General features: G+C 44.4%; 1 protein-coding gene across 5 annotated transcripts in view; it reads right to left on the minus strand.

The window, feature by feature from the left end:
- Positions 1-27877, minus strand: part of LOC147029298 (disco-interacting protein 2 homolog C-like) — a 332275-nt gene that overhangs the window by 280808 nt on the left and 23590 nt on the right. Inside the window, exon 1 of one of the 5 annotated variants that reach the window (XM_085872253.1) lies at positions 20503-20521. The exons of the other annotated variants lie outside the window; for them this stretch is intronic. The gene's annotated coding sequence lies outside the window, so the exon portion shown is untranslated. Of the gene's footprint in view, positions 1-20502; positions 20522-27877 lie in introns of those variants that run through there. 5 annotated transcript variants of the gene reach the window in all.

Raw genomic sequence — 27877 nt, forward strand, 5'->3', positions numbered from 1 at the left:
GTTATCTTAATGTTTGGGTACAAATTGAATTCTATATTCTGGTGACATTTTCACGTATTCAGCCAATCCTGTCATCCTGTGTACCTGGTTGAGTTTCATCAGTCCGCTGCCTCCTCGGCTCGGCAGATACATTGTCCGGATGCACCAATATTTGTCGAACATTTTGTAGATGGTGAGAAGTTTCCTTGTTTTGATATCTTGCTTGTGAATTTCCGCTTGTGGCCATTTTACTATTCTGTAGCTGAATTGTAACACTGGTACTGCGAGTTGGTTCATGGCTTTTGATTTTGTTCCTTGGATAAAGGTATGTTTTCAGGATCAGCTTCATTCTACGCAGGTATTCTTTGGTGGTTCTCCTCTGCTCCAAGGTATTTGTGTGATTAAAAAAAAAAAAAACAATACTCACTTATACAAAATAAAAAACATGCAATTTGATTTCCTTGTAAATAAAACAACATTGAACAACTTTCACCCGACCCATTCCCAAATTTAAAAGTCTTTATTGAATTTGCATTCAACACCAAGATGTTTCTTACTCCTTATCAAATAAAATATTTTTATAGTCATCCAATTTTCGATAAAAAACAAACTATGATTATTTTTTATGATACTAAATGAATTTCGTTGAGTTTTTTTTTTTCCAGGTTCTGTCATACAAAAGTACGTCCAACCGCTGCCGCTGACACAGCAATTTAACGATTCAAATATAACATTTTGTAACAAGTCTGGTTTCCACATTGGCCATTTACCATTTATTTATATGGATTTTCATGATCCGCTCATTTGAAAACATACGAGCACAGAGTGCACGTGGGGTTAAGGGATTTTGAGTTTACATTTACACCGATGAGAAAAGTTCTCTCCGAGACCTCAATTTCCCATGAAAATAAACAAAATCCAGGGACAAACAACAGATGTACGTTCAAGTGCAGTATATATTTACCAAAACCTGGATTCACCCATGGTCAACTCGACATGGCATTCAGGCATGTGTTGATGTGAAACACAGAAAGTCTGCAATTGTTGTGTGTTGTGGAGAGAATGAAGATTGTAAAGCTGGGTTGAGATCAAACATTACATACCATTCCATTCTCTAAATCCTTTTGGTTTTTGATCGTTTTTTGTCCTTGGTATGGCTAAACATGATGTTCTTTCATCTCCCTCAGATGGAATTGTTAGGGTTCATAAACTTCCAAAAGTTCGATGCTGCCAAATAAACTTTACTGTTACGTTATAACTGCATCTATATTTGGCTAAGTAACGTCAATAAGAACCACGTTGGCAAGAGTAAGCTTTGAATTTGTATGTTCACACAAGGTATATAGCCTAATATCTGGATTGTCTTTGCCAAATTATGTTCAGATTTTATTAGCGAATGGCACTGCTCGACATTCATGTCATTCTCACCAACTTAGAACTCGAATGCGTATATTCCAGGAGATATTTCCTGCAAAGGGATTTGAAATAGGTGTTTGCTCAACCCATGGCACATACAAAGTTTGACTGCATTTTCTGTCCGGGCATCCGCTGTGTTTTAGAGAACGATCGGGTGGTAGGGTCGGTCATTCATACGTAGTTCTATTTTTCTAACCAGGATAAAATATCAGCCACCGATGGAAAAAAGGAGGAACCATCAAATCACACCAATTTGGTCGTGTTGTTATTTTTCTTCTTGGGAGCACGAGAGTTCGCAAAGATGCACAGAATTTCGTCACATGGTGGAAATTTTAAGAGGCCACGACAGAATTTGCCGTTTTCAGTTTTGTGTTCAATTAATCGTTGAGGCGAGAAAGGACGGATACAAAACACTTCGTACGGATCGAAAATTAAAATAATAATTGGGTCGCGGTATTGATGAAGCCTCCAACCCACCCTGGGGTGGACAAAAGCGGAGTCGTGTGGGTGGAAACTCAAAATCACAATTATTTTAAGATATTATCAAACCAGCGAATGTTTCTGCTGAACACGTGTTGCATCGACTTCCATAATGTGAGCACTTTTGGACGGATCAAAAGTCAAAATCATCATTGTATCGAGGTATTTATGAAACCTCCGATATATCGGAGGACATCGGATGGGACCCCAAAGCGTTCCACAGATTTGGCGGGGCTTGCCCCAAAACTGAGCGAGTTGTTCAGGGTCAGTCGGATGGACAGACCTTCCTACTTTATAATAGCCTTACAACGCTGTAAAATGGTTCTGTGATCCCCCCCAGTTTATGGGCTTCGATGTCCGTCACCCGGAACGTCCTGGACTTTAATGTCAGTCTCAGTCTCAGTCTTTGACTGTCTGTCTGTATGTCTGTCTCCACATGGCTCTGTATGATACCATACTGTTTCCGACACATTCTGTAGTTTTGCCGATACTTTGGAGGAGAGCGGAATGGGCAGTAATTGGCCGAACCGAATCTTTCTGTTTGGTTGTTATTTTTTTATTTTTTGTGCATTGGACGTGACATGGACAGTTTTCTTTGTTGTTGAGTTGATGCTATTTTGTAGATGTACTGCAACAGCTTGGCCAAAGGGGGCTGCCAACTCTGGAGCACAGCATTTACACCAGTTATAACTGGGATGCTGTCAGTCCTTTGCTGTGTCCAGTGCAAGCAGCTGCTTCTTGAGGTCACATGGGGCGAATCAACTTGACTGCAGCAGCAATTGTAGTGGAAGGAAACTCAGGAGAGGGTTCATTTGGACGGTCAACAACAACTTTTGATAAAACATCTTGAAAACATACGAGCTTTATCCATTCACACTTTTTCATATGTGCTCACTCTGGTTTATTATGGTAAGATCTGTTGAGCCTCCACAACCTATTTATTGTCCAGTTGGTCATTTTAGGTGAGGGAATGACAACATGCCCAAAGCATGCAGGGCATACCAGTAAACATGCAGAGCACTGCCAAATTTGGTGTTGGATTTCAAGTAAAGATTTCTTTGGTTTCTTCCACCCACAAAGAATAACCAAGTGCAGAAATATTTTATCCAGAAAATGTACAAACACAAAAATGAAGCTCTGCCATGAAAACACGACATTTGCTTACATTAGGAAACTGTGTTTAAATATGGATTTCAACATCTGACCCAAATCGATGTTTAAAATCATTTAGGAAGTCCACAAATGGCTTCATCATGCTGCCAGTGCTACACAAACTCAAATGATCAATTGACGACAACTAATCTTCTTTCTGATTCCCACTCAAGTCTGGATTCACGAAGGAACAAAGGCTCAAGACACCAATATCATTCAGCAACAGCATTATCATCGGTGTGCCGAGTCAGCAGTTAATTATACCCACACGCAGGAAACGAAAGGTGCGGTGCGTGCTTAAAGAACTGGTTCACTTTGTGTGTCTGTCTACAAACCTCAGCTTATGATTGAGGAACCGCTTCGTTTTAATTGAATGTTTGATGTTGAACATGAATCGGAAAACGAGCCTCGAGTTTTGCTCTGAATTTGGCCCGATTGCACATGCGCACAGAGGAATGAGAGCCTGGCAATTAGTCTGTCTGTCAGCCTAGCAATTAAACAGAATGGAAAATCATTGCAAACACGAAACTTACTGGTGAGGATGTCAAAGGACACAAAACAACAGGCATGAAGAACGAATGTAAGGCGTTCAATGATGCGGTGTGCAAGACGCTGCGGCAAGGGCGGTAGACTTCTGAAAAAAAGCTTTCCTTCGACAACCTTTAAAATCTACATTTTATTTCAAATAAATTAAACACTGGAACACTGGGAGAACACAAATCGCCTTTTTGGTACTTTCAAAAACCTTCCGTTCAGCAGGACTTGGACAAAATATTCCAGCGTTTTACATCATCTCGACCAATCAAATGTTCTGCTCGCAGACCCCACCAATGTCCTTTCTTTCTCAAGACTGCGTGCGGAGTAAGGTGTTCTCCGAACTCTCTCGTTCATAGAAGGATTGAAAGTCAAAAAAAAATGCAGATATTTCAAGGCTGCCTGAAAACAATGATTGCATTTTTGTTGACAAAGTATTTCTGGATTACATTTTGGACTTCCGGTTTGGTACCTTTCCGTGTGGTTGGTTGGATCGGCAGGTGCCACTTCCATCTCACGGAAGCTGAGTTTTCCGAAGCGGATTCGTCGTGTTTTGTGTTGTCCTGTTCGTTGGAGTGTTGTTGTTTTCATCCCGTGTAATATTTTGTGTTAATTTCTTCGTTGTTTTGTGATATTCGTTTCCTTTTGTCAAGGCTTCTTTTTCTTCAAAGACTTCCTTCGGATAGAAAGTGTCTGACTATCCTATAGTACCTTACTTTTCCTCGACACCATTTCCTTGCCTTTTTACAAAAAGTCAAAACAAACAACCAAAAAAAGACAAAATAAACTTCATATTTCACTCCATAACGATTCACATCTCTATTAAATTCCCTTCTGCTTACAATTCTACTTCCACACCCAGCACCCTCCCCCCACCACAACCACCCCTTTTCTCCAAACTGAATCTACATCTACAATAAATGTCAGTGTGTGTGTGTGTGTGTGTGTGTGTGTGTGTGTGTGTGTGTGTGTGTGTGTGTGTGTGTGTGTGTGTGTGTGTGTGTGTGTGTGTGTGTGTGTGTGTGTGTGTGTGTGTGTGTGTGTGAGTGAGAGAGAGAGTGAGAGAGAGTGTGAGAGAGAGTGTGAGAGAGTGTGAGACTATTTGGGTACAGCCTACCCGCTTGTGATGAGGCTGTATTAAGGTGTTGTTGCTTGTAATGTGTTTGATTATCAATTTATTTTGATTTGTTTACTTTTGACCTTCGTGTCTGGTTTGGACAAAGAGGTGTTAAATCGCCGTCATGGCAAATACACGTCCTCGGTCGGAGGCGTTCGATAATTTAACCCAGAAGCATGCGATCGTGTGTGATCTGCCAGAAGTAGTCCTCAATGAGGATATCACACTTGCAGTCAGGAGTATAATCATGTGTGAACATGTCCGATCTGCATCGCAAGCGAGTCACAGTCATTACTTTGGTGCCTGAGGAATACTTTGTCCATGATGTTGTGAGTGCAGGGTTAAGCACAGAGTGTGGCGTCTATATGTTCGCGCCCTCCATGGATACTCCCGCAATGAAAATCGTTGTGGCTAATGCCCCACCATTCATATCTACCAATAAACTGATGTCAGTCCTGTCTCATTATGGAACAGTCATCTCATGAAGTTCAATGATCTCCCTAAGGAGCCGTGGCGAGAGGATAAAACATTGCAGTTGATATGAAATCCTTCCTTTTCTCCAACAACCTATTCTCAGATCACCAATTTGGTTTCAGCTCAGGTCACTCCACCTTGGACATGCTGCTACCACTCACCCAACAATGGATGGAGGCCCTCAACGTCAGACATGAGATCAGGTCAATCTCTATCGACATATCTTGTGCATTTGACACAGTCTGGCATCCTGCCTTGCTCTCTAAACTCTGCCGATGGAATTCAAGGCCAACTCCACACAAGGCTTCCTGACTTCATCTACTCTCGCAGCCAAAGAGTGGCACTCAACAGAATCCTCTCATCTCCTCTCCCTGTCAAGGCTGGAGTGCCACAAGGCAGTGTTCTTGGTCCAGTCCAATTCCTCATCTTCAATGATCTCTCTGACCCTGGAAAATCCTCTTCATCGATTTGTGATGACTCCACCCTCTGCCATGATATCCCTCATCTTTCAGCAACACAGGCTGCAGCCTCTTATTCCCTCTCTTCACACCTTGACAAAATCACAAGATGATCAAACACTTGGAAAATGTCTTTCAATCCTGATAAATCTCACACTCTCATTCTCTTTCTCCAAAAGGACCATCTGGAAGCCCCTCCGATCGACTTTCTTAACAATCCTCTTGAGCAAGTTCAGTCATTCAAATTCCTGGGTCTCATCATCAGCCATGATCTTTCTTTGGCCAAACACATTTCAAAATTGGCCTCCAAAGCCAGCCACCCAACTGAGCATCCTCCATTGTACAAAGTCCTTCCTCGGCACACCTGAACTCCTATCCAGCTACAAGGCTTTCATCTGCAGCTTGACGGAGTAATGCTCTCCCTTCTGGGCTGGCTCCCCTGCCTCGCATCTTACACAACTTGATGCCGTGGTAACCAAGGCCTTCAAGATCATTGAAATCTCCCGCGCTGAAGTCGAGTCTGTGGGCGCATCACTTCGTCATCACAAACAGGTCGGTGGTCTCTGTCTTCTCCCATCTCCTTCCTGGCCTTGCACCTTATACTCTTTCCATGCTTTGTCCCCCAACAGGTTTCTACAAGGCTCACTTGGTCCACCATCAACCCTCTTCTGGTAAAATTACCTAAATCCAGGATCACTGCTCACCTCCACTCATTTGTTCCTCTTGTTTTTTTCTTTCTTCTTTTTTTTCTATTTTCCACCTATGGAATCAACTTCCACATCCTCTTCAATTTCATTCTTCCCTCCGGGTCTTCAGGCAGATGGTCATTGCCATCTCAGATCGTCCCCAATCCAAAACCATGATACTATCGACCCTCGTTACCCACACCTGATCCCAATCCTTCCCTCCTTCCAAATTTCCAGTTCTCCACCCTTGGCGTTTCCTTCTGCATCGATCTTGTCCACCCCAAGCATCATCTCCTGCCCCTCACGTCCATTGTTTGTCCTACATCAAGTCTTGTTCTATGTTGGCCTTCAACTTAGCATTTCATCGATTTAGCAACTTAGCATCAACAACGATCGATTTAGCATTTCAATGATGTTTGTCGGAAAGGAATTGATGATTTATTAAAAGTACATGAATAGTGTTACAACCAGAGTTGGTGTCAAAGCCACCCAATGCTCGCCTGTTTATACATTTATCGTTTTTAAAAGACTCGTCTAATAATTAATATTTTTTTTTATAAAGCATTGCAGTGAAGTCTGATCCAAATAATTTTAAAGCAATATATGTATTTGTATATTGTAATCAGTAACAAGAGCGCAAGTGAGCACAATATACGCCCGAACAAGAAGGTATATACAGAATTGTGCTACTGCATGGAAAATAGCATCCTGGTTGCCATGGCAACCACTTTAGATGACGAACGTACGTCGTGACACACCGTCTCCACAGTCTGTACCGATGTACCAAATATGAAACGTGAAAGTTGAAAACTTTGGGAGTTAGAGTGTGGACAGGAACGGACGGACGGACGAATAGACAGACAGACAGACGGACGGCCGGTATCACATAATACATACATATATATATATATATATATATATATATATATATATATATATATATATATATATATATATATATATATATCGGGTGTATAAAAAAGTGTGGTAGATAAAAACATTAGAAAGGAAAAAATAACTTGCACCAAAAACTTTAACATTTTCACGCTCACGCTGACACTCACGCCGGGGGTATCGCTATAGCTCTCTGTTCGTCGGACAGGCAAGCTAAAAATGAGAATTTTTGTGTTTTATTGTGAATTTCCCCTTTACTGTCATCGAGTGGAACGATTGACGATTTAAATTGTCATTGTGACGAAGAATCCAGTGAAAGCACGATTATTTTTGTTGAAATATAAATCGCCTGTTCGTACCTTGGTGTTGGTTTACATCACGATGGGTGAGCAGCACATTAAATGGTACGTTATCTAACTGACTCACACACAGATAAGTATTTGCCTTCACGCTTGTGAATTGTTTGGTATAAATAAGGTAAGAGTGAACATTTTCAAATGAAATTTTTCCATGAATTAACAACGTACTTCCACTTTCAACATTTTGTGGAAAAGTTGCTGAATTTTGAGGAATAGCTTACAAATTAACACACATTGACATCTGCCACATTTAACTTGCACAAACTTCAATGGATTCCATTTATTACCTTGCATATCAAATATTATTGTAAGTTCAATCAAAAACAACATTCATAAGAAATGGGAATTTGTAATTAAATTGGTCCGGGCATATAATTTATTATACATGGAGAAACGTCCTAAGTTGGTGACTAAAATTGGCCGGCTCTGCACAACAGCTGAACAAGCCAGTCTTTAAACAACATCTGTGGAGTGGTTTCTGCACACAAACTCTTTGGAGCCATTGTTGGCCAGAGTTACTTCCTGGAACCCCGGATGGGTGGCATGGATCTCATGAGAGAATGACTTCCTGAAAATACGAGACACTTTTAAGCAGGTTTCCAAGTTCAGGAAAGTTAATATTATGAGAAAAAGTTTTCTTGTGACAGCCCTAAATCAATAAATAGAAAAAAAAAAACTTCAGTGATACTTGGAGACCAACGTCCTTTTTAAATGGTTTACAGCTCGACACCATTCCACCACAAATGCTCCTTTTCAAGAATAAGTTAAGATGGTTGCGAAGCTAAAAATATCTCTGTGTTCAAAAGACCGAGTTAGTACAAGCAGACCTCAATTTCAGTTCCACAACATGTTTTCCATCAAACTAACAACTACATTTAAGAAGCCCCCAATGAACACTGATGGTAATGCTTCGGTTACTGTGCACACGATTTCTTTATATCCTTCATCAATTTCTGGATGTGTTAACAACAAAACTGTGCTCAGAACGACAGACATTAACCTTCAAAAGATACAAGCACAGCGACACAGTGAATAAGCAGAAGGTGTGTGTTCACAGCTACAGATGATTATCCAACATAAGCAAAGCTCGTCACTTTTACGACTTCAGAAAGCCCGTGACATAATCGAGGCAAAGTCTGGCTCGGAACATTGCCCTGAAAATGTAAAGTTTAATAAAATGCAATGACGCAGGTGGTGAAGATGCCAAAGGATTACAATGTCATAAAGCAAACAATTTTCACAAAAGCGTGGACAACCCACCTAACCTTCCCAAAGTAAAATGGAACGGCACTCGGGACGAGCACATACCTCCGACCAGGCTGAACAGTTTGTGTTTTGTATCCCAATGATAAGCCAGATCTGAATCCGGACCTGAACCAAAAATCTAATCGGCTTGTTCTCGCCACCTAAACAACTCATCCATCAGGTTTCAGCAGAACTAACCCACAACGTTTTGAAATATCGTGCTTATGTATCGCTTTGGCCGGATCTCTCAATGGTGAAGAATCACTTTTAAAAATATATATATTCTCGTATCTGGATCTTAATTCGGATCTTCACCAAAATCGAATCAATTCTACCTTATCACACATCCAACCTGTCGACCAGGTTTCGTCCGAATCCGTCCACAACGTTTTGTTCACACACAAAGACAGACGGACAGACACACAGACGGACAAACAGACAGACAGGAGTGAAAACATACCCTCTGCCCAGCTTCAGTGGCGGAGATAATTAGATGTAACCATTATACCAGCAAGGCTTTGTGAAGACGAGGCGAGGAGAGGCAAGCTATCGCCGGCACCCTGGCCAAAATACAAATTCCTGCTCCAACCTACAGGCGGCACTGCATCAGCATCACAGCCATGCTCCCAGAAATCATGAAAACCAGGAACCACGTGCTGCAAACGAAGTGATCGTAAGTGACCATGTGGAATCGTGTAGTTCTTCCTGAACCAAGTGAGCAGACATTGTCAAACAACGGTGCTACAGGTAGTCTGGCTTCTCATTAAATTTGTACAAGTGGAAATTGGCCACATGCCTCGACGTGCTCACAAAGATTGTGCGTGTGAGCAAAGATGGCCACTTGGTTTAAAAAGTCTCAAAAAGTTGGTTTGTGTCTTTAACCTCAACTGACGTTCCTAACAGCTCCATCGAGAAGCACATTTTCAAAATTTATTTATTTTTAATGTTGTGACTAAAGCTTCTCTTTGTTTTTTCCTTAAAACTACACGAGATGGACTTAGCAAGTTTTGGAAAAGCATTTTTTTTTTAAATTGCAATAAGCTATTGTAGAGTAGATGAGGAAAATGTGACAAAATAGAGGTGTTTGACACTTTAAAGAAGTGCAAACACACGTTCTACTGCTTGTTCGGGGTGTAGATTAATTTACCCTTCCCTCTCGAAAGCTAAACCCTTCGTAGAACTCGGTCAAATAAATCAGGTGACACAGCAATGATTCCCAGTGCATTAAAAACTTTCTTCCATCTTGTGGCACATTCTCAAGCCTTCCTCCTCTGGCTCTGCCTCTGGCTCCCCCTGAACTTGCTTCTATCGTCACAATGTCCCTCCATTTTCTTTTTAATCTTCCACCATCAATTCCCCCAACGCTCCATTTTCTTTGTCCATTTGCTGTTGTCAGGGAACCCAGACGTGAGCAGCCCGTCTAATTGCTCTCGATGTTAGCGAGCGACTCATTATGTGTCGTTACATCTTGTTTCTTCGTGTTATGTTCAATGTAATTGTCCGTTTTACCCCGAGGATCCTCCTCAAACGTCAACAATCAAAACAATGCAGTTTTTGCTTTGTCGATTTTATATAGATGCGACACACAGTTCAGCACTCGCTAATACAATGCTACTGCTCGTGCTACCGTCGTCGCATTGCTGATCATGATTTGCCTTTTTAATTGAGATGTCTTCGTTTACGTGTGCTGTCACACAAATTTTTCAAGGCTGCATCTGCCAGAGATAGATTTCTAACTTTCTAACTTCTAACTAACCTCTTTCCATGGCATCGCTTCTGAGATAGCCAACGTTGCTGACCTTTCATACTCGTCTAATCCAATGAGTTGCTCCTTCAAGTAATCTTTGGATTATGTAATCATTTTCACCCATTTGACATTTGAGGCATTGATCAAGATATCCACATTTTCAGTGTTTATTCCAAAGCTTTTCAACAGTGTTGCCAATCCAATAGATCAGATTGCAAGGGTTGCGTCATCAGTGCATTCCATACCCCCAGCTTGTCTTCTTCTACATGTACATTCCATGGTGGGTTAATTTTATATTTTGAACACAAATCTTAAAACCAATCGGTCGTTTAGCAGTACTTCGGCTCTGAATTTGTCCCAATCACGCTCGCTCAGAGGAGAGATAATTTTTTTTTACTCCGTCTACCTGTCTGGCAGTCAAACAAAATTGAAAATCATTCCAAGGAGGAAACTTTTTAAGGATGTCATAAAGGACACAAACAACAGGCATGAAGAACTGATGGAACGTGTTAAATGAGGCGGTGTAAAAGATGCTGCATCGACGGTGATAAACTTCCAATTTTTATTTCTACAACCTTTAAAAACTTTATTTTATTTCAATTTAATTATACACTTGAACAGTGCAGAACAACAACAACAAAAACAAGCTCAAATGAGCTAAGATCCTCGTCCTCTTAATGATGACGTCATAAAAACGGATATGACATCATTGTGATGTATCAGGTTTGCAATAAATTATCCGTGCTAATGCCCGGCTTGATTCTCACAAACAAAATTCAAACAGCTTGCCTAGTTTCAGAGATAATGGTATAGGCGATTTCCATTAGCGGTGATATTATGATGTCAACTTTTTTCTCGGAAGAATTTCCAAAATAGGAGATGGTTACTGCCTGCACGTGGGCTTTCTGCATATACATGGCAAGTTTCACGAAGATCCGATGAAAACTCTGGGTTGTGAAACAAAAAAATGTCAAAAAATAGGAAAGACGTCATAAAAATTGATATGATGTCATAGTGATGTATCATGTGCGGTAATTCATCTCTGCTAATGCCCTGTTCGATTCCTGCAAACAGAATTCAAAAAGCTTGCCGAGTTTCGGAGATAATTTTTTAGGCGATTTCCATTAGCGGAGATATTTTAACGTCATAACTTTTTTTTCTCGGAGGAATTTTCAAAATCGGAGATGGTTGCTGTCTGCGCAGGGTATTTTTACATATATATGCCAAGTTTCAGGAAGTTTCGATGAAAACTGTAGGCTGTGAAACAAAAAAGTCCACAAGAAGAAGATGAGGAACAACAACGTGAGTAAGACTTAGAGATCCTCTACGAGGATCTAAAAACAGTGTAGAACAAAACTTCATCGTAATGATATGACTGTATGGAGTGGCCCATGGACGTGTAGGAGACATCTCGATGTAAAGTAGGGAAGCTGTAGGCTCAAGTTGTTACACGTCACCGCACGGGGGGAGAGGGAGGCGGTGCTGTGTTAATTAGGTAGGGACGAAGGCGAATTTCTCCCAGTATGCGATTGCCCCCGTGACCATTGCCTATGTTTTTGCATTTCAAGACCGGCGACAGAAAGGAATCATGTCCTTATGACAACAGCCAAGCCGGACATTTCCAAGGAGGCGAAAACCCCGCCTCCAGGAATGACAACTAGCGGGACCATGCCACTGGGGTGGATGATGGATGGGGTGTAACGTGGAGGGAAGAGATGAGGATTGAGGCAGGATCAGTGGTCGGGTCACAAAACAGGAGCAAAACAAAACAAAACAAAACAGGTGAAGGGAGGTCCTGTGAGAAACGTGATTGAGACAGAGGCTCTGGCTGGCCGCCCTCGACACGACGGAAAAGGCAGCGCGAATCCTGTTGTTCGTTGTGTGAATTTGCACGTGTAACGGAGCGAAACGCTAGCCATTGAATGTTCGGCTGGGTCGTGCGAGACCGTGCCTTGGAGGCTCGTGCTGTGCCATCGGGGAAGAAAGCGGCTTACTATATTCAACACTGTTTGTTTTTTTTCAACCTTTCCATTTTTTATTCATACAACAGTAACATGTCAGCCTACCAAAAAGTACGTCTGATTATACACCGCTTTTTGCTCTACTTGCAACACAGGTGAGAAAAGGATAGTTAAAAGCGGCTGATATTTTAATCATTTATTCGCACGGTTTTTAAAGGGTGGAAGTAAATTTTTCCCTTTCCAGTCCTTTTTCAATGCCGAGTCAAGCAAGGAAGCAGCACGTACCATTTTTTAAGTCTCTGGTATGAATCAGCCGGGATTTGAACCACCGACCTCCCGGTGTCAGAGTGGACGCTCTCACCGTTACACCAATGAGGCTGGTCGAAAAGATGGAAACCATTTCATCCGCATATTCGACGATTAAACGGTACATTCCACAAGACAAGCAAACACATGTGCTGGTATCATGACCAAACTTCCTGAACGGGCCGATGTTGTCAATAAAACTGTTAATAACTGGGGCATTTACATGAAGATGACAGTGAAATATAATTATAGTTTTGCATGTTATTTTAGTTGCCTGATAGTTACATGAACATTGCATTTCATTTAATAACGAGGTTAATCCAATCCTAAAATCTTGTACATAAAGCTCAGTTCCTGTCTGTGTGTCACAAACGTATCACCCATGAGACAGGCCACACCTTTCCCTCAAACGGCCCACAAATTGGCGCCATCTTTTTCGCTGTGCATGGTCGTTATCCTGAGACTTCCTCGGCCTCTGGTGGACATTTGAAAACTTAACGAGTCTTCCATCATTCAATAAAGGTACCGTGTTGAGGAAACAATGGTTCATTTTGATTACAACCTCATGCAGAGATAGGTTTTGTTCACAGCAGTCCAATACACACCGGCCAATGAAGGTGCGTTCTCACAATACAAAGAAAGGAAAAATTGTGGTCTTTAATTTAAAAAAAATACTTTTGGTTTGCGCCCAACTTTAAGGTTTAGAAACAAACTGATGGACATGAAAATCACATATTATGTGAAGTAAACAAACAGACAATGGAGGAAACGAAAATCGGCTAAGACATGAAATGCCTGCATACGCAATTAATTAGTCGGAAGGTTGCCGGGGAGATTCCCGAGAGATTATTATTATTATTATTTATAACTTCATTTTTTTTTACTTCTGTACCCGTACACCGTGAAGTTGGATGAAATGTACACTTGTTACGAGAATGTAAGACCCATCGCTTCCAGAGAAAACAAATAAATAATTAACTTTCACCCTTGAATATCAGCTGCATTTTTGTTCGGATCCTTTCCTCACCGGTGTTGCAAGTAGAGCGACCTGCTTTATGATGTTTTAAAAGGCGGTGTATAATCGGAAATGCTGCTTGATTGGGCGATATGAATAAAATTGAAATGTTGAAAAAAATATGCATATATTGTTGCAGGTCAGGGGTCGGTTGGGGAGGTTACACAGTCTCCCACCGGCCTCCCCAGAATTGTAGGCCGAAGTTCCGGATAGTCCGTGAGCCGGCGGGTCGATGAACTGACCGTGGACACCAATATCTCAACCGCGTAGCGTAGGGTCTGTTTGTCTTAAACCAATTTAACTTACTAAATTTACCCAATTTACCAATTTATCTAATCTAAAGTAGTATATAAATTTACCTTTACCTCAGACAAAAGGAAAGGGATCTAACTACATATGTACTTAACAGGATAACTGACTTTTGGGACCTGTAGGTTGAATGCAAATAGTTTCCGGATCCGTAACAATATATTGTTACGGATATGGAAATTCGCAGACCACGGCTGTGGAGATTTGGCAGAGGGTAGTTCCTGCCAAGGGAGCCACGCATCCCAGCCATGAGACTGTGTGAGGGCACAGGAAGAAAATTGGGGGGGGGGCATGGCCCAAAATTGTGAGAACGCCAACACAGGCAACGGGAATCATGGTTGTTGGAACCGATAGTTTAAGCGAGAGGCACTTGTTGAAAGCCCCGGGGTAGTTAACAGGAATAAATGTTAGGGTAGATAAGGACGTGAACCCCTCCGCACCATCCATCCCTTCGCTCTCGTGGTGGGCCGCTGGACCCACTTTGGGTTAAAGATCGCTGAAATCTGAGGAGGCCATCCTGAGGCTTGAGTTGGGCCTCGACGCAGGACGCTAGCTCTCCCTTGTTCCCCTCCAGGAAGGGAACGTAAGGGTTGGGAGTAGGCTGGGACAGGATAGGTTAGCCGAACAAAGACGATAAAGGGGGTTAGGAGACGGAATTATAGGGGGAAGTAAAAATACAAATAAAAACAAAAAAACAAGTTGGGGCTAAATTGGGTTTTACAAATTCAGGGGGTGGGTATGGACAGACAGGCAAAGGTGATAGGTTGGGAGGGAGACACTCAGGTTGGTCTGAGCCTGCCTTCTGAGTGGCCAGCACCACCGCACTCCCTCCACCAACCTCCATCTCAAGGCAAGGTGCCGGCCAACTTCATCTGCTGGCTGTGTTACTGCAAGGCATGTGCTGGCCCACTTCATCTGGTGGCTGTGTTACTTCAAGGCCTGTACCGGCCACTCCATTTCATTCGCCGGCTGTGGCTGCCTGTAACAGCCCACCTTTGCCATGCCATGCCTTGCCTGTCCACCTTTGCCATCCATGCCTGCTGCCCACGTTCATTTTGCCCCGTTCTCTTTTGCATTTACCCCCCCCCCCGCCCTTGTTCATTGCCATGTGTGCCAGGATCCTCGCGCAAGTTTGCAAGGACTGCCCTGTAGGCAGATACAACACGGGACTGCATTTGCGCAGCCCGTGCCCCGTTGCGTTCGCTGCGTTCATTTTTAAAGGGGGAGGTCCTGGACTGCGTGTGAGCAGCCGGCCACGTTCCCTGTCACCTGCATTGCATGAGCCCGAGACTGCGTGCGATCAGCCTGGCTCCCTGCTAACTTTTTCTCTTTGCAGAGTCCATCGATCCTGGGCCATGGAATCCTGTAAATTATAAGGTTAAGGGTAAGTTGTGTATTGTATATGAGTGTGCCCCCGGCATGTATGTCATAGCGCCGGCATTTTATTTAAGTCGTCTGTATGAGTGGGTTTGTTTAGTTAGTTACTCAGCCCGTAGGTTATTTATTTTGGGGACACGAATACACTGAATGTCGCACTCAGGGATCCGAAGGTAAAATGTACTAGGGGAGAACTTACACATAATGGCACACAAAAATTCGACGACTCGGGACGAGTCTGTAAAAAGGGGGGGGGGGTCGTGTTACGGCTGTGAAAATTCGCAGACCACCATAAAGGACCTTAGATCAGTTATGACGATAAGTATATGTGTCGTTAGATTTCTCCACCGTTGTTTAGAGGGAATTTCCGTGTTCACAGGGCTGCGATCCTTTGAGATAGCTGTTTTTCTTTTGCCGTCGTTATTTTGGACCAATCATCCCCCAAAAACCAAATCACCACCACCAACAACGCCCCCAAACAACTACACCAAACCACCACCACCTTTGCCCCCTTCACCTCCACAACCCCACCCCGCAAACATCACCTCACCCCCACTCTCAAATGATGCCCGCCAACAACCAAATCGCCACCACCAACACCCTTCCCAAACCACCACAGCAAACTCCCACCACCTTCGCCTTTCTACCGAACGTCGTGCCATGGGTTGTGAATGGGATCCTTTCGAAGAAGAAATCGGATCAGGAATCGTTCACGCCCACTTTTCATCCATCCAATGGCTGAGCATCAGGTGGTGCAGCCCCGCCTCCAAACCCGCTGTGATCCACAAATTTACATATGCACTCCTCCGCCGGCCTATATAAGCGCGAGCACAACGCAGCTCGCGGCAGTGTCGGTGGGACAGAGTCGGGAGATGGAGCTCGAAGCAGACGGGGAAAGGCAGACGGGGGCCGATCGACGGAGAGGAAGGAGATCGGAGCTCAGGTCGAAGTTGAGGGGCGAGGAGGGTGAGTTGCTGAGTGGAGCAGGGACGCGGAGGAGGGCTCAGAGGCGAACCAGAGGGCTGAGTGGGGACCGCCGCTGGAGAAGGGGCGTAGTGGAGGCCACAGCCAGGAGGAGTTCGCCGGAGCCAGTGAGGTCCAGAGTGTCAACTCGTTGGACGGAGCGTCAGCAATTCCCCTCTCCCTTACCGAGCTCCGCACAAAGAAAGCGCCGGTAACCCCGTCCGTTCCCCTCCCCAACCAATGGTGCCGACGGTGAAACACGTGCCTGCGCGGAGAACGCCGGAGAGAGCTCACTGGCCACGCCAGGGGCACGAAGCCAGGCGCAGCTACGCTGACATCGCGGCTTGCCCGCCATCGTGCCACCAGGGCACGGGTAAGACCCTTCGGTCTCGTGGACCTGGCCGCTCATCCAGGTTCCACGTACATTTGGTCCACGGAGATATCTGCCACGCTTGTCTTGGAGGGTGGCTTTTCTTTGCTTTTGTGTAAGTGCATGTGTTGGCGCCGTCTTGTAAAGTAAACCTGTTTAAGTAATTGTGAGAATAAATATTCGGTTGTAACTCTGCCTTTGCTTGCTTTCACTGTATATATGTGCACGATTCCCTGTATGGCTGTAAATACGTGCTTGCTGAGTGTGCAATAAATGTGCTTGTAGAACTGTTCCCCGTTTCGTTGCGTCCTTTCCCTTGTTTGAAAGTTCCATCTTGCATCACAGAAGGAATTGGTAGAGGGGTGTAAGCACCCGGTAAATAATCACGTCCGTCGGGGCCGGCGATAACACCGCTCGATCATCACTGAAGCACGGAACGGACCGCTTCAGCGGTTCGTGTCCTCGGCCGGCCAGCGGCGAGGTACGATCACCCGGTTAACTACTCGCGCAGGTACTTAGGTAGGTCGAGTTTGGTGAACAACCCTATCCTGCACGGGTGGCTCATTGGCGCGATTGTGGTGTGGTCGAAAGACCCACCCGTGACTAGCTCCTGGCGGTAGTTCCAAGGAGGGTCACGACTGAATTGCCCGTTCCGGTGGGCGACGCGGTCGCGATTCGAGTTACGTGGCCGATCGCACGCCGGGCGGGCCGAAATTCGTAACAATATATATATATATATATATATATATATATATATATATATATATATATATATATATATATACATACATACATACATATATATATATATATATATATATATATATATATATATATCGACCGTGTTTAATCGATATCGGAAATGGGATTGAATGAATCTCACCATTATTGTAACCTTATACTGTACAGGGTGTTCCAAAAAGACCTGGACAACTGTAGTTGGACCACATAATTGTTGGTATAATTTGGACCACAAATGATGCATCCTTGGTTTATATGATAAAGAAACTCATGACGGACCCAAATGCCAGGTGTTTGCCTTGGAAGTACTCAGTCGCATGGGGGATGACAAATATTACCTGAAAAAGGTCACGTTCACAGATAAAGCTCGCTTTCATGTATTGGGGAAGGTCAACCGGCATAATGTGAGGATCTGGAGCTCTGATGGTGGTGGTTGCAGAGGGTATTACAATTACCTTTTTTAACTGGACAATGCTGAGGTTGAAGCACTATTCGCACTGGTGAACTTGTCCTCCTTCCCTTCTCTCTACCCTGCCCCACGGGGCTGTCACAGGATGACCGGGGGACAAAAGGCGATGGGGGGTGGGGACTGGACAAGGAAGGGTTAAAGCACTCTCTGCACGGGTAAATTTGGCAAAACAGGACGACCAATTGTTTCGTCAGTGAAATGACGGGTAGGATTATTTGAAATAATAATAATAATAATAATAATAATAATAAAAATAAAAACTGTCCTTTGTTGGTGTTTTGTATGTACTGTGTTGAGATGTCCATGGGTGTGTTCAGTTACCAAGCAGCTCGCTAGCGCTTGCCAAACCAGCAGTTTCTTGCAAATGGTTTTGAATGGAGTGCTTGCTTTCATGCTTAAGCCACTTGGCAAGCTCTCTACAAAAAACTTGGTAACTGAACACACCCAAGATTCATGACATGGCGATTAGAATAAACATCTATCGCATCATTATTTTGGCCAAAACGATTAAATCGTCCCTCAGGGGGCACATTTTGACAAGACACATGGCAAGTTAGAGGGTGGTAGGAATCAGAAGCAGGTTATATTTTAATTATTTATTTTCCCAAAATGTGGTTTAAAACCTTGCGAAAAGTCCTTTCTGGAAGGAGGGATGGGAACGGTGGAGGAGGGAGCAGAAGGTGAAGGGGTTGGGTTGGGAGTCCAAAGGGAGGAGGCAGGGAAGGGGTGGGTTGGAGTCCAGAAGGTGAAGGGGTTGGGTTGGGAGTCCAAAGGGGTGGGTTGGAGTCCAGAAGGAGGGGTGGGGTGGGAGGAGGTAGGAGGACAGAGGGGAAGGGGTGGGATGGGAGTCTGGAGGGGGGCAGGGTGGGTCAGAGGAGGCAGGGGGAGGGGTGGGATGAGGGAGCGGAAGGGGGTTGGAGGAGTAGAGGGACCTGGAATTGCCTGGCAACGCCAGATACCCACCCTTGCAAGTACGATATAATTTGACGGATTGCTGCAAATGATGTTAATGTCACAATATCCTCTATTCAACTTCATTTCCATTGTCAACCTCAAAACGTAGTTCTCTTACCTAAAGTAAGAACCTTAACCTGCAAGCAAGTGAATGGTTTCCTGACTGCACGGATCATCAGCTGAGCACAGTTCTTCCTCGAGGTTTTGTTCCTTTCAGCCCAGAACCTCTCCAAACGGCAGATCCACAACCTTGGTCACGGATCCACAACCCCAATTACGTCCAGGCAGTCAGAACTAATCAACGCAACAACACATTCAAACTTTACTCACTGGAGGACTGAACGTGTTATATATATCTCTCTCTCACACACACACACACACACACACACACACACACACACACACACACACACACACACACACACACACACACACACACACACACACACACACACACACACACACACACACACACACACACACACACATACACACACACACACACACATACACACACACTTGGATTTATCAAAAAGTACAGGGAAGTTGATCTACGTGTCAAGATAGTAAACTGCACGATGTACACACCTGCTCCATCAGTGTCATTGTGCCTTGATGTTATATGTGGATACTCTATCCCTTTCGGATTGGTAGGCGGCAGTTTGGGTACAATGGCGGCTCATTTGTGAGGACATCACAGAGGATGCATGGGTTTAAATACAGCCGAAGAGAGCCGTGAAAAGTAATGATTTGGAATCGAACCTTCAACAAGTCGAGTCAGGAGTTAAGAGCTACGTCATGATTGGATTGTGGGCAAAAACTCAGTTCGTCTCATTCATGACCTCCGAAGTGGTATAATCTACCTGCCTCACCTGACAAGGTGCACAAACAATGCTGGTCCAGTCATTATGGCTGACACTCTCCTTCATCACTTGGTTCAGGTGTTCTGAATGACCATGGGTCCTCCCATTCTGTACTTTCTACATTTTATTTTCAGAAAACTTCCTCTCGTGTCTTCATCATTTGAACTGGACATATTGAAGTATGCATGGACGGAATGGTAACCCCTCCCTCCCGCCCTGTATTTGTGTTTTCTGTACACATGATCTGCTATGTCTGCATGCACATTTTGTGAATGTTACATTTCGTCGACAAATGACCAAAGGGATTGATGTGTCGATGGATTTTAGTGAGCCTGATGTCCCATGGGGTCCCCCACAACGCTCTTTATTCTCATTCTTATATTATTTTTCCTGCAATTCCACATCGCCGTGGGGACTTGGTACAGCGCCATCAGGGACATGCAGTGATATACATGTGAAGAGATGTTTGGTCGGGCAAGTCGTGCCTTGCCCGAGCCATTAAGAGCCAGGACATGAGGAAGGGGTTGGGGGGTGGGGGGGTTCACCTTAGTTGGAGTTGGAACGGGGTGGGGGAGGGGAGGGGGTTAGTGCCCACAGTTAAGTCCATGATAATGAGCCTGAAGCATGTCTCACCTGAGCTTCCTCAGCTCGTTGGTTAAAGATGGAGTTTGTGAACTGTGTTTCGTCAATGACTGGTCCCAGGAGCCCTGGACTAGCGGCTTGTAGAAATTGTGTTCACCGGAGAGGACCACAAATCACTTTGGTGGCTTAAGGGCCCGAGGAACACGAAGCACGAAGCTGCATCATTGTGTGCACAAAGATTGCAAACATGTTGATAAATGGACCACTTGTTTAAAAAAAAAAAAAATTTATCTTAAAAGTTGTTTTATGTTTTCAAACTTAACCTCCATTCCTAAATGATGCGTCAAGAGAAGTGCTTTCACAATTTACTTCTTGTTAATGTTGTGACTAAAGATTTGTTTTTCATCAAAACTACACCATCTCGATGGACTCAGCAGGTTTTGGGAAAGCATTCCTTATCTGTGACAATCTGTCCTGATTATAAATTCGGAAAAAATGCAATCTGTATAAATATCAAACTTCATTTATTTGAAGAATGAAGCTGCATCTCCCCCACTTGAATCAGGAACTTATCTAATTATGCCTGGTGTTGACAAAATTATTATGCCTGGTCTAATTATGCCTGAGGTCGGCAAAATGAGTGCCAGCATGCTGGTATCCTGTGTCGGAGTGGCGACCCGTCCAGGATTGTCCAATCGCCAAGGAGACTGCTTTGGCAGCACCAACACTGCACAGAGTATGGTCCTAATCTCCTCCTCCTCTCTCTTTATAACCCCCCCCCCTATAGGAGGATAGGGTGAGGCCTATCCCTGTTGTAGGGTTTGGTTTACGGTTTACAATTACCACCCCCACTTCTTAATGATACCCAAGAGTTTCTTACATCACAAGTGGACTAAACCACCATTTTGGTTTTCCTCCCTTTTATCTGGCAATTTCCGAGCTGCATCTCGGAATGAAATTTTTCATCCACAAGTTAAAAAAAAAAAAAATACAACACACAAAATGTCTTAGCCTCCGTTGTTTAAATAATTTGTCTGTGTGGAGTTAAAGGAGTCGCCCATATTTAAGTGCAATTAAAATAGCCACCAGTCTACCAGTCGGCCATCTTTGATCAGATCGAAAAATAAAGTGAGGTGCACGTGCATGCCATCATGTACTGCGTGTATGCCAAGTTTGAACAAAATCCGACCGTGCATTTCTGAGAAATGGTCGGGGATACATTTGAGGAACAAAATGGCCACCGGTCGGCCATCTTGGATCTCATCTCGAAAAGAAAGGACGTACATATGCAAGCCATCATTCTTCATATGTGCCAAGTTTGAACGACGTTGGCAAATGCACGTTCGTGAAATCGTTGAGGACGTGTTCGACATCGGGATTTTTTTTTTTTACAACTAAAATGGCCGCCAGTCGGCCATTGTTGATCACATCGCAAAACAAACTGATGTGCATATGTATAACCATCATTTGCTGTCTTTGTGCCAAATTCGAATAAAATCAATCCACGCACGTCCGAAATATAGTTGCGCACGCACGGACACGAAAACTGAGATCAAATCCATCAGCCCCCCCCCCCCCATTTCGGATTCCAAGCCCAAAGGGGGCTAATAATAGGAATAGAAAGTATGTGGAGTTGACACGACTTTTTAACCTTGACCTAATTGCAGAAAATTTTCCACTTAGCACCGTAACTCAACAATTTTTTGGCTGAGCAGAACAGAATCGCCCTTTCTAGATAGCCTAGATAGCTGAGAGCAAGCCACATTTACGCTAAATCTACATCACACCCCTCCAGATTAAAGGACAAGGTCAAATAGTGGTCTGAAAAAAACTTTTTTGATCCTAACTTGAATCATTTTTCTCCAATTTTGAGAATGTTGAGTTTTACGGATCGATTGGAGAAGAGGACACCTTTTCATAAATTAAACTCCATCCCTAAATGTTTAAGGTTAAGGTCATGTGGCGATCTGAAAATAATATGATCATTGGATCGCGAGTGCCGGGGAAGCCTTCGGCCTAAAAATGAGAGAGAGTCGAGTTTCCGAATTCCTGCTGAGCCCGAATTTATTTATTTATTCGTTTTTGAGAGGGCCGACTTCCGGGCGGCCATTTTATATCCGCTTTCACGTGCTCAGCATGGCGTCACACGGTGCCATTGTTGACCGCTGTGGTCTCAACAGAGAAATCCAGTGGCTGTTTATTTCATTTAAGGGGTCAGAGAGTTTGATCGACATTTAAAAAAAAACATTGCACATGACACCGATAGTGTCTCGTTTCCAAATCGGAAAATGGATTCTGCATAGACATTCCCGACCTGACGGCAGAAGTCGTGGCAGCCATGCGCACATTTGGCGTTTCGTTTTTTTCATTTCAGGTGCCGATGTTGTCACCAAGGTCCACGAGATGTCAGACCCGTGAGGTCTGCGTTTGCCATGCTTATGTCTGGCGAAAATAGGCTACAACCAAAAAAACCAACACTAAAAGGTGTGAGGAGGAGAAGAAGGAGAAGAAAAAGAAGGAGGAGGAGGAGAAGAAGAAGGAGAAGGAGGAGGAGAAGAAGAAGGAGAATATTATTGTGGACGTCGGTCTAAAATTGAAAACAAAGTGTAAATATTCATTCTGAATGTTTTAAATTCCAGAACTTAATTTCTCAAAAATTATTTTAAGCCAGTTTTGTGACAAAAAAAAGAGATTGCAAGATCTTATCATCATCTCAATTTCATGTGTACCTTGAATGGACGGTACTGCACTTTGATGGGGGAGGGGTGCATATGAACGCCTTGGATAGGCCTGTTTATACCTTACAAACAGTATAACACATTTTATTTTATACCAGCAAATACCACCTGTCACCTTGCTATACCAGCAAATACCACCTGTCACCTTGTTATACCAGCAAATACCACCTGTCACCTTGCTATACCAGCAAATACCACCGTCACCTCGTTATACCAGCTAGTACCACCAGCAAATACCACCTGTCACCTTGTTATACCAGCAAATACCACCTGTCACCTTGCTATACCAGCAAATACCACCGTCACCTCGTTATACCAGCTAGTACCACCAGCAAATACCACCTGTTACCTTGTTATACCAGCAAATACCACCTGTCACCTTGTTATACCAGCAAATACCACCCATCACCTTGCTACACCAGCAAATACCACCCGTCACCTTGTTATACCAGCTAGTACCACCAGCAAATACCACCTGTCACCTTGTTATACCAGCAAATACCACCTGTCACCTTGCTATACCAGCAAATACCACCGTCACCTCGTTATACCAGCTAGTACCACCAGCAAATACCACCTGTCACCTTGTTATACCAGCAAATACCACCTGTCACCTTGCTACACCAGCAAATACCACCCATCACCTTGCTACACCAGCAAATACCACCCGTCACCTTGCTACACCAGCAAATACCACCCGTCACCTTGCTACACCAGCAAATACCACCTGTCACCTTGCTATACCAGCTCGTACCACCTGTCACTTTGGTATCCCAGCAAATACCACCTGTCACCTTGCTACACCAGCAAATACCACCTGTCACCTTGCTACACCAGCAAATACCACCCGTCACCTTGCTACACCAGCAAATACCACCCGTCACCTTGCTACACCAGCAAATACCACCCGTCACCTTGCTACACCAGCAAATACCACCCGTCACCTTGCTACACCAGCAAATACCACCCGTCACCTTGCTACACCAGCAAATACCACCCGTCACCTTGCTACACCAGCAAATACCACCCGTCACCTTGCTACACCAGCAAATACCACCTGTCACCTTGCTATACCAGCTCGTACCACCTGTCACCTTGCTATACCAGCTCGTACCACCTGTCACTTTGGTATCCCAGCAAATACCACCTGTCACCTTGCTACACCAGCAAATACCACCCGTCACCTTGCTACACCAGCAAATACCACCCGTCACCTTGCTACACCAGCAAATACCACCCGTCACCTTGCTACACCAGCAAATACCACCCGTCACCTTGCTACACCAGCAAATACCACCCGTCACCTTGCTACACCAGCAAATACCACCCGTCACCTTGCTACACCAGCAAATACCACCCGTCACCTTGCTACACCAGCAAATACCACCTGTCACCTTGCTATACCAGCTCGTACCACCTGTCACCTTGCTATACCAGCTCGTACCACCTGTCACTTTGGTATCCCAGCAAATACCACCTGTCACCTTGCTACACCAGCAAATACCACCTGTCACCTTGCTACACCAGCAAATACCACCTGTCAACGTGCTACACCAGCAAATACCACCTGTCACCTTGCTACACCAGCAAATACCACCCATCACCTTGCTACACCAGCAAATACCACCCGTCACCTTGCTATACCAGCTCGTACCACCCGTCACCTTGCTATACCAGCTCGTACCACCTGTCACCTTGCTATACCAGCTCGTACCACCTGTCACTTTGGTATCCCAGCAAATACCACCTGTCACTTTGGTATATCAGCAAATACCACCTGCCACTTTGGTATATCAGCAAATAACACCTGTCACTTTGCTGACAGGAATACAGGAGAGGAGAGGGGAATGGGGGAAGTGGAGAGGTGAGGGGGGAGGTGAGGGGAAAGGGGGGAGGTGAGGGGAAAGGGAGGAGGGAGGGGAGAAAGAGAGAAAGGAAGTGAAGAGATGGGGGGGGAGTGTGTTGAGCAGGAAAAAGGTTGGGGGGAAAGGGAGGAGAGGACATGGGGGTACCTGGAGGGGTGAGGGTGTATAGCAATTGCTTTGTTGCTGTATTATACCGATGAAATTTAAAGTGCATTGGTTGGGGTTGAGGGGTGAGGGGTGTGTTAAAGTTTCTGATGTTGAACAGTACACACTTCATGGATGCCCCCAAAAGGGTGCAGTCGAGGACTTTTATCAACTGGAGAGGGTGCAACATGTGAATAGACATGATTTTCAGGGATGATGAATGAAAGATTAGTTTTCTTCAATTCCTTCATATGTCCTGTTGAGCCATGTTCATGATATGCTGTGTTTATCACTGCTGAGACCAGGTTCACTGTTTGAAGGAAACATCACAGAGATAATAAATTGCTGTTATGTGATCCTCTCACTTGTGTATCTCACAATGCACATGTTAAAGTTCATGATTCTATATCTTTTGAACTATCAACTCACTGGTTGGAAAGATGGAGAATCTGAAATACTGTACTGCTTACATTTAAAACATGTCCCCTCCCTGATCCCCCACAAACAAAAAAAAATCCCCACCTACCTACCTACCTACCTACCTACCCCATTCATTGAGCAGCATGTTACTGGAAACCCAAGTTTGTGAGGTTTTTTTGGCCCTTGCCCTTGGCGATCGCTGATATCTCGTTCTCTTGGTCCATTACTTTCCGCTGCTACTTCACATTACAGATGAGTGGACTTAATGTTTGTGGTTTGATGCAAAGGATTTTTCGGTTTTGTGCCACCTATAGGTGTTGTGTGTGTGTGTGTGTGTGTGTGTGTGTGTGTGTGTGTGTGTGTGTGTGTGTGTGTGTGTGTGTGTGTGTGTGTGTGTGTGTGTGTGTGTGTGTGTGTGTGTGTGTGTGTGTGTGTGTGTGTGCGCGTGTGTGTGTGTGTGTGTGTTGAAAAACCAGGATGAGTTGTAGGGTACAGGAGTTGCAGCAAAAAAACCCAAAATCCTATTCGGTTTCTCCTGATGATCATCATGGTAGGTTTTATAAAGCACCCTTGTGGATTTTAGGCAGCGAGCTCGGTTGTCGTCTTTGGCAGATGATCTCACTGGGTAGAAAAGAACCGTTGGGACTTGTGCTGCGATGTCGGGTCACTCGACCGTTTGTGCCTCCCCGTTCAAATGATACCTGTTGGAGGCCTGGTGATCGAGTGGCAATTATCACGCCCGGGTGTGATCGCGGTCCACCCAAGACCCAGACGCGTTACAATAGTCAACATACAACTGGAATTGAAAAGGTGAAGACATGACAAACAGAACCAGCCAAGATCAAACAATATGTGATCTACTCACAGAGCTGTTGCAGGACAGCAAAAAAAAAAAAAAAAAAAAAAGTCATAGAAATAACAGATAGGATAAAAGTGAGTGAAGCTGCAATAGCAAGTATGAATAATGGGGTGACAGCGCAAGCACTCTGACACACCAAGATAACTCAGTTGGTCATGCACTGCTTCATCCCCTGTGGTGTTGAAATGAACTTACAATGCCATGTTGGCATATTCCAGCAAGGCCGACTGCATCTCGGAACAGAGTCCTTCAGAATGCTAAGCAGGCTCCAGGCACTGCGTTCCCATTGTGAATCAAGATGGAGATGGATAGCCGACGGTTCATGAAATGCTCAGACCTTTGCAAGAAAAGTGTTATTGATCATCGTGTGTGTGTGCTGTTTGACAATAATTTGACAATAATCATCCTTTGGTGTGCTATTCACCAGTTCAGTTCATTTGGATTTGTTTTTTTTGTATACACTGTCGAGGCTCATACAAGAACTTACACACACAACGTACAACAAGGGGAGCAGGAGACAAGAGGGGTGGGAGAGGGAAGGAAAAAAAAAAGCAGTGTGGACAGAGACATGAGGAGATCTGTGAAAGGGAGAGGGATGGGGCAGGGTACACAGGGTAAACAAGATGGACACTACAGGGATTTTCAGGAAGGAAAGCAGGGAATTTGAAGGAGGTGGGTTTGGGGTGGATATGCGGAGGGAGAAAAGATCATGGTTTTGGATTAGGAAAGACAAGAGTTGGTGCTGAACAGCTGTTTTGAAGATCTGGAGGGAAGAGTGTGGGAGTTTGTTCCAAAGGCATGGGAAAAAATAGGAATGAAGGAGTGAAAGTGTGCATCTTGATTTTGGTAGTTTTAACAGAAAAGGGAGTTGCTGGCAGACCTTGAGCACCCCACAGAAATATTGGAGGGGGGGGGAGACAGGAAACGGTAGAAAACAAAAAGACCACCGACCTGACTGTGGTGAAAGAGAGAGGCCCAAAGACCCAGCCTCAGCACAGGAGATACCAATGATCTCAAACACCTTGGTTTCCACAGCGTGAAGCCGAGAAAGGTGAGAGGCAGGAGCACCAGCCAAGAGGGGAGAGCAGTGCTCCATCAGGCTGCGGACGAAAGCTTTGTATGTGGTCAGGAGCTCAGGTGTGCCAAGGAAGAACTTTGCACGATGGAGGATTCCCAGTTGGCGACTGGCTTTGGAGGCGAGGTTGGAAATGTGGCTTTCCTCGGAAAGATTATGGCAGATAGTGAGACCCAGAAACTTGAATGAAAGGACTTCTTCCAGAGGATTGTTGAGAAAGTAGATTGGGGGGGAGGCAGAGGGGGGTTCCAGACAGTACTTTCAGAGAGACATAGTGAGAGTGTGAGATTTGTCAGGATTGAAAGACATGTTCCACGTGTTGGAC

Source organism: Eptatretus burgeri, chromosome 3, assembly GCF_056783735.1.
Source record: "Eptatretus burgeri isolate ZD-2024b chromosome 3, Ebu_testis_v1, whole genome shotgun sequence".
Lineage (NCBI taxonomy): Eukaryota > Metazoa > Chordata > Myxini > Myxiniformes > Myxinidae > Eptatretus > Eptatretus burgeri.